At 42.2% G+C, this 8,557-nt stretch overlaps 2 pseudogenes; both read left to right on the plus strand.

Annotated features, from left to right (window-relative positions):
- The first annotated feature begins 273 nt into the window (after nucleotides 1-273).
- On the plus strand, nucleotides 274-6,684 carry LOC118607739 (annotated as a pseudogene).
- Nucleotides 2,466-2,584, plus strand: LOC118607902 (annotated as a pseudogene).
- Nucleotides 6,685-8,557: the final 1,873 nt, after the last annotated feature.

Consider the following 8,557-nt stretch of genomic DNA (forward strand, 5'->3'; position numbering starts at 1 on the left):
AAGCTCAGGTGATGAGGCGCTCACGTGACCCGCCAGGTGCCCGCGTGAGTAGCAGCCCCCGTGCTCACCTGACAGTCCACTCTCAGCGACATCCACTACCGTTGTCCGTGCGGAACCAGCGCCCTGAACTGCTTGGGCAGGGGGTGGCGGGCGGCAAATGAGGTGCGAGCTGCAAGCGGCGAACGGCGAGCGGGCTTCGGTGAGCCAGAGGAGCGCGGGTCTGGTCTTGACAACAGGTCAGTGTGCAGATAGGCGCTGCCGGCGGCCCGGGCGATGGTGGAGGTGGATGAGAGCAGGATCCTGGAGCAGCGACAGGGCTGGGCGTGGCGGGGAGGGCGTGGCGGGTGGAGAAGAGGTCGTGAGAGTGGGGAGGAGGTGCTGGCATGGGCAGATGGGAAGGATCCCGCTACAGACCTAGCCACATCCTCGACGCCCCACCTCTGCGCCCTTTATCCATTTTCGAGCCTAAAATGCGGAGTGGGGGTGCCCCCGCAGTGCGACAGTGAAACGTAGGCATGTTCTGGAAATAACTTTCCTTCTCACATACTGCGCCTGTGAAGAAATATTGACTTCTGCAAAAAGGGCGTGGGAGTGGGACAAATTGCCTGCAGGGGAAGGGGACACAGAGACCCAGTTTGAAAAGCATCCTGGTCTGGTGCCTGAGGGCTAAAAACAGTTATGGCGACTGGGGTGCAGGGAAGTGGGGAAAGGCAACGTTGAATGTGGAGGGATGGGATTCAGGAAAGGGACCTGAGTGTTTGTGCATCCATTGAGCTCCCAGTCCCTTCCCTTGTCTGTCTGCAGGTCTGTGTGTCTGTTGTTCTCAGCACTCTGTCAAGCTAGAAAGGAAGAAGAACCTGTTCAGAATTCCTGCTGGTCAGTGAAGGAGGGTTGTCGCTGGACAGGGACCTAGAGATGTAGGGTGGAAGGTACAGATTGGCAGAATTTGGGGCCCCACTGCCGACCTCCCAACACATTTACATACACTCCCACCATATGGGACAAATGCAGAGAAAATGGCAGGACCTGCCAGAGAATTGGTTGGCTCACTTTTGTGGGAGGAACGCTTGGAGAAGGGGTGGCAGAAGGCACACTTGGAGGACTGAGCAAGGTCAAGGGAAGGCTGATGAGGGGCCAGTTACCAGTACTGTCTGAACCTGCATTCCACCCCCAAGCTATCAGTCTCCCTTGTCTTTTCTTTGTCTCCTCTTCCTCTCCACCTGCCTCAGGACAAGAAAAAGAGGGGACATCTTAACATAGAAAAACTCTACAATGAAAATGAAGGAATGCCTGAGAACCAAGGAAAAATGGAAAACCAAGAACAGCCTCAGGATGTGGGAAGGCCAGAAACAGCTCTTACTCTGGAAGAAAAAGTAGTTAGAAAATGAGGGAAAGATAGAAAACAAGGGAAAGACAGAAGATGAGAAAATACTAGAGGATAAGGAAAAACCAGAGAGTGTGATAAAGACAAAAAAAAGGAAAGCCAGAGAGCCAGAGTAAGCCAAAAGAAGAATGGAAGCCAGCCAGCAAACCAAGGGCTGCAGGAAATCACCCAGTTGGAGATGATATACACAGGAAAGCCAAAAGAAAAACCAACAAGGAGCTGGTTCAGTGTCTCAAGGAATACAAGGAGGCCATACATAATATGCATTTGAGCAATGAGGAGATGATAAGAGAATTTGACAAGATAGCTAGAGTAGAGGACAAAGTAAAGAAAATGGGGGGAAGCATGTAGATGCAAAAATATTTATAGGGCCCCTTACACCAGATGGGCCCGAGAGAACTCAGGGGTGGCTTCAGGGCACCAAAAAGATACAATGCGCACGCGCGCGCACACACACACACACACACACACACACACACACACACCCCTTACTGTTGAATTGTACACTTGAAACTTACTGGATTTTGTTAACTAATGTCATGATAAAAAAAAAAACAAAAAAAAAAAGCAGAAAGAGTCTTTGAAGACATTCTTTTTGTGTAGTGTCTGGGCAGGCATTTGCCAGGCTCTGGCCTTTAATCTTATGCTAATACTTTAAATGTCACTCTTGTTATCAGCAGCCTTTTGACCTAACTAGAGCATTCTAACAGCAGGGGATTTTCACCCATGTGCACTGCAAAGATATTCTGATTCTTGGAAAAATAAACAGCTTATAATATCCACAGAATCAGTCCACTTGTGTAAAAAAACCCCATAAATTTACATAGTACATCTAGCATAGGAAAAATAGAAATTTTGTTCACTAAAAGGTTAACAATGGTTTTCTGAGTTGTGAGATTCTGGCTGATTTATCTCCTTTGTTCTCTTTCTACTCATCTGTTTATTTTTCCCTAAAGAACACAAATTACTTTTCTTCATAAATACTAAAATATAGAAAAGGAAATCAATGCACTAAAAAAGCAATACAAAGAACTGTTCAGTAAGTTTACAAAGCAGTGGAGGCACTTAAAATTCTTGTCGGGTCTACAGCCATACCATCCTGAACATGTCCAATCTTGTCTGATGTCAGAAGCTAAGCAGGGTTGGGCCTGGTTAGTACTTAGATGGGAGACCACTTAGGAATACTAGGTGCTGTAGGTGTAAAAAAAATCTTCTGAGAACTTAAAAGTACATAAAACTCACATTACCTCTGGGACTCGTATCTGGAGGAATCAACCTGGCAGCTATAATAGATCCATTGCTATAAAGGACAGGTTTTTTCATCTGAAATAGAGATCATATTTGCCTAACAGGATTGCCAGGTGGATTAGATGAGGTACTAAATGTGTGAGCTGTGTAGGGCTTGCCTCTACCTTTTTCCTTGCCCTAGCAGGACCAAAACCCCATCAGACTCTTGTAAGAAGATGAGGTACATCTCTCCTGTACCCAGGAATAAGTCCAGGAAGCCAAAAGTTGGGTGTCGCCCTCCCCTGGGCACTGCCATATCTGCTGGGTACTGCTTCTCATTAGTCCTGCACCCTCTTAAGGACCCCACTGCTGCTGATGGGCTGGTATCCTCAAGGAGACAAAGCCTAACTGGTTTCCCTGGAGGCTCCAGTGAATCCAAAACCTGCCCCAGCCATGGTACCTATAGAAGTGAGGATAAAGCCCTTTTTCTTTAGAGTTATGCTTACCCAAGTAGGTAACACCTCAGTGATGTTTTGGCCCCTAATGGACTTCAGATTTTTTTAGCAAAACAATCCTTTCTGTGTTGTTGTTTTGTAAGTGTGTTTTTGCATACAGCCATCTTTCCACCAGATTCAGATATGAGAGGCTGAATTTGAGTGGCACGCACTGTGTTATTCTCGTCTGTCAGTGCCTTGTCTGTTTGATTCCTCTTTCCTTAGAGGAAATGATCCGCTAAAAAAACTCCTGCCAGGTCCTGCCTTACAAGGTTCACACACCTACCCACAGTTGTAGTGTTCAGAGCATTTAAAATAGTGGTGGGTGGACCAGCTGTATCAGCATCACTTGAGAGATAATTAGAAATGCAGAACCTCAGGTCCCCCTCACAGACCTACTTAATCAGAATCTCCATTTAAAAAATATCTGCAGGTGATTCTTGTGCACATTAAAGTTCGAGAAGCACTGGTTTATAAAGAGACTCCCGTCAACCTTCCCACTCCCACCTTTACATGAAATACATACCTAAAAGGATAAATATATGTGCTACATAAGATACACATCATAGGTTATTAAATAGACCTGTGTTTTTCAAACTGCAGTTCCACACCCTCTACATTAGTAGGGACTTAAATTCAATGAGTTATGACCCACAACTTTTTAACAAAGTAGAGTAGAATATAATTAATTAAAGCCAAATAGTATTAGATTATATTGCAGATAAGTAGAATGAGTATTGTTTTGTAAAATTTGTATTTCAGTTATGTATATATGTATATTTGTACATCCTGAGTTGTGATGAAAAAAAATGTCTTACTGATTCTCAGCTGAAGTTTGTGTTTTGTTTTGTTTTTTAATTGAGAAACACTGTATTAGACTGCTTCTCGAAGCACAATCTGTTCTTTTAATCCTCGTACCTCTAATGTCCAGCACAATATCTGACAAGTTCGAGGTTCTTAATAAATTTGCAAATAAGAGTAGTTGAGTTAGGAGCTCTTGTTCCAGATCATTCTAGGTCTAGATAAATATCTGTGGACTCCTTTAGGAGGGTTTACTTGCCGTTCCAAATGGAAGACCATAAACAAGGGTTTAAACTATAAATTTAACACTATCTCATTTTATTAATGCATGCATGTTTTTAAAGTGTGCTAATATGCCATATGTCAGAATCATAAGAGAACTTTGTTAAAAATGTAAACTCCTGACCCCCACCCCAGATTCACTGAGTGGAGCTCAAGAATCCCATTTTTAATAATCTTGGTCGGTGATTCCGATTCACACTAAAGGCTAATGGCCACTGACTTACATATTCATTATGATCTCAGTCCTATTAAGTGCAAACTACCATAAGGTAAGCAGAAGAAAAGAATTTCAATGTCTATTTGGGGGGATATGAGGGGAGCGAGGGCTTTTCTAAGGTATAGAACAAAGTTTGAAGTAATAATCCATAAGGACAAGATTAGAAATCTACTGAAGATAAAAAGAAAGTGTTTTTAGAGAAAATCAAACCCATACACAAAGGCAAATGAAAGGCATATCATAATATGGTATATTTCCTTCTCCAGATGGAATGATAACTTATGACAGCTAAAAAGACACATGATACCCTAAATGTCAATGCTTGCAAATCCATAGTTTAATGTAGAAAAAAAGATGAAATACAGCAATGGCATTAAGGCTACGCATCATAGCTAAAAGCTGTCTCATAGTCAGGGGGTCTGGAGAGGCCAGGTGTGAGCTCCAATTGTCCCCCCTCTCTAGAAGACCCCTCACAATATGCATTTCTTTTGGATCAGGAACCACTGACATGTACACAATACATCAGAACCAGAGAGCACAAAATGGAGTCTTGGCCCAGGATTCTCCTACACTGCTGATTACATAGGCATATTCTTGCTATGTAGCCAGCTTCAGCAGCAGAGCTCTTGGTGGGGAGGTTCACCAAGACCAGGTGTAAATGGTTAACTTTGTTACCAATAAAGCTGACAAGCTGATACAAAGCACACCAAACTCCTCAGACCCATGGTTATAAAACAATACTCTTAGTATGTTTCATGCCTTTACCATGGGTCAGTTATATGCATTTGATTTCAGTAGAACAGCTCAGGCAAATCCAAGTCCTACTGGAATTAACCTTCTAAGAACAATATACCTTTTACCGTCCTTCTTTATAACACGAATAAAGCTGAATAGGGGTATCCTTTCTCACTGCAGGTATAATTCCCAGTGAGTACTACTAACATGGCCCTCATCCATGTGCTGGATATCTTTCCATCTTCCCATCCAGATTCACTCTCCACCTTCCTACACTCTGCTCTGTGTCCTGGGGAATCTGACCTGTATGAACTACATAAAATGGATCCCTTGTCCTGTGGTCAGGAAATTTTCTTCCCAGCTTGTTCACTGAAGTGTCACCAGAAGATGATTGAGTCTCTTCTTCAATGGGTCCTGGAAGATGACCCTTTCTACATAGGTTCTATATCTCCAGCTTTCAGTAACCCCTCTTTCTTTATGTTCTTTAGGCCTAGGACTATTAATCCTACCTTCACTAGCAATAGAGTATTGCACTACCCCTTCTGGTTCTCCAACACACCCTTCCTATACCTTTGTATATTGTCCTTTAAAAAAAAAAAACCTCTCTCGAACGTTTTTTTGCCTTTTCAAATTGGCTTCTTTTATTTAACAATATATATTTAAGATTCATCCATATCTTTTTGTGGCTTGGTAGCTCATTTCTTATTGTCGCTGAATATCCCATTCTATGGATGTATTACAGCTTGCTTATCCATTCACCTGTTAAAATACATCTATCAAGCTTCCAATGTGAATTTGTCCCCTGTTTCTTGCCATATACGTCTCAGATGCAGTAATAGATACCATAAGTTACCCCAGGAATTATGTTATTCATTTGAGATGGGAAAAAATAACCTCCTTACAATGGGGGTCAGAACAGTGGGGAGCAGGTGTTAAGAGAGGTTCACTGGTACATGGCACGCAGTAGTATTGCACCTACTCAAATTAACACTACATAGAATGAACTACTCAAAGTTTTTGTAAATTAAGTGGCTATATCATTTAAAAACTGTGTCAAAAATCATTATGAACAGATTGTGGAGTCAACTATGTTTACCTGAAGGTCTTAAAGAGCATGCATAGGAAAAACAGGAAAGTTATGAAAATACAACAGAAAACATATGTAGAGCACCAGAAAGCCTGCATGGCATATTTGAAGGAGTCCCTCATCTTAGAGCAGATAAAGCTGAGTAACAAGCCCAGATACGCATATTGTCACAGATTTCCACTGCCAATTAAATGCTGTATGTACTTTGACCTTTACAATAAGGTAGGGGCACTAGTAGGGAAAGAGATATATAGAATAAGGTCATTTGTGCAGACATGCTCCAAGGCATTAAGAAATTCATTAGTGAGAGGGTCACCAATATCCTTGAAGATTTCTGTGGGCCTGTGCTCTGTAGGCTGTAGACAATGGTGAAGAATGCTTCAGTGGAATTGCGCTACTTGATCTTAATAAGAATGAAAGGATCCCAGAGTGGTGGAGGTTGAGTGACAGTGCTTAATCATATGAGACAAGGTAAGTGCAACTATCACAATAAGCCACAGGGATGAAATGATAATTAGAAGATGTTTGTCCTACAGAGATCTGTGCTGTTGGCTAATCAGAGCATTCCTAAAAATAAAGTAATTGAGCAGCTTTCAGATGCTGCTCAATATATCCAGGCCAAAAAAAAAAAAATCTAGGTCTGCTGGAAAACCTAATTTGAATTGCTGTAGTGAGGTTTTCTCAATTTCTTACTCCACTAAGGGCAATGCAGGGTACTTCTAAGGTAGGACCCTGCAGCCACTGGTGTATACTATGAATTTTCCATCAAATCTTTCCCAGTGGGACTTGTGGACACTTTTCTGGGTGACTGTGCACTAAGGAAAGGGAAATATCAAGACCTTGGAGTTATTAGCTAAAGGCTCCAAACTACTGCTAATCTCTAGACTGAGGGACAGTGATACAAAAGGATAGATAATACAGAAAAGACTATGAGAGACTAATGGGGCATTGTGAGAAAAATGTGAATTTGTAAGTAATCAAAGTCCCACAAGAAAAGGAGAATGGGGAGGGAACACTATGAAAAAATAATGGAAGATTGACTTCTGGAATGGCAGCATTAGGATCACCACTGACCTAATTCCCAGTGAAAATGGTAAAAATTATATTTTAAAAAACACAACAATTAAAGGCCTTTGGAAATGGTCCTAAGTTAGGCAGGACAGTTAGCCTAGAGAAGTTCACCCTCCCTTCCAGGATGCTACTCTGGAATTTTTCCTTAGTCTTTTTCTCAGCCCTCTCCCCGTTTTGATTAGGGTCATAAAACTCAGGCATGGGAAACAATCCAAGGCCTGGAGACAGGATAGATGGCCTCGAGACACCCCCACACCCAAGAAAACAAAAGCCTGTAATTCAGACAGCTTGGGGCAGGCTCTCTCTTAGAGTTTGCCTGCACTTTTCTCTTGTGTGTACTTTGGCTTTAATGAAACTGCATTTTCTTGCTTGTTGTGTGTCATGTCCTTGAATTCTTTCTTGCAGCATAAGACAAGAACCTGGTCACTGGAGCTCTGAGTTGGGGTCCCTCTTTGGACTCCTGCCTTGTCCATCTCTCAGCATCATAAGGACAAACAGCAAATGAAGAAACATCTGTTCAGGAAAATCTACAGAAATTCATTAAGAAAGGTAAAAGAATGTAATATTTTAACCACTTTTCAAGTTCAGTGATTTAGATACTTCATTCCAGACTGCTGCAACCAAAATCACAGGGCTTTCTCTCCTGAAGCTCCCAGCCAGAGTGCCTTCTTCACAAGAGGAGCAGGACTTTAACATTTCTCATCCTTATCCTAGCTGCCTGTTGCTGGGACTAAGTCCTGGATGAGTTCAGTTGTGAAGTGGGGTTCCCTTCTACCCAACCCCCATTTGTGGAACAGAAAATCTACCTGGAGCATGGTATGCTGAGGATACTGGGACCCTGATCACCCTTGATCTAGCTTATGAGGCTGTAAATGTAAGAATGTCTAAACCCGTAGAAAAAATTTATGAGTTTATTAGTGTTTATTTTAGCTAAACAGAAGATACACCTGGAAGCAAGATCTCAACAGATGGAGAAAAATGTTTTAAAGAATGACAATTTGCAATTTATTTTATGCATTTGGAATTAAGTAGGGAAGGTAAGATTGCATGAAGGTGGGAAGAAGCAAGGCTTGGATTACAGGATAGTTAACAAGATTATGTGCTCCCTGAGGGTGGTTAAACTTCCTAGGGGTCTGAAAAAGAGGTATTTCGAAGGTATGCTAACAGAAACAATGGAAAGAGCTTCCTTAAGGCAAAGATAAACCTTCAAACTAAAGAAGTTATATGCCTGGGGTGTGACTACTCACCATAAGTTGCTT

This window comes from Rousettus aegyptiacus, unplaced genomic scaffold (assembly GCF_014176215.1).
Source record: "Rousettus aegyptiacus isolate mRouAeg1 unplaced genomic scaffold, mRouAeg1.p scaffold_m13_p_9, whole genome shotgun sequence".
Lineage (NCBI taxonomy): Eukaryota > Metazoa > Chordata > Mammalia > Chiroptera > Pteropodidae > Rousettus > Rousettus aegyptiacus.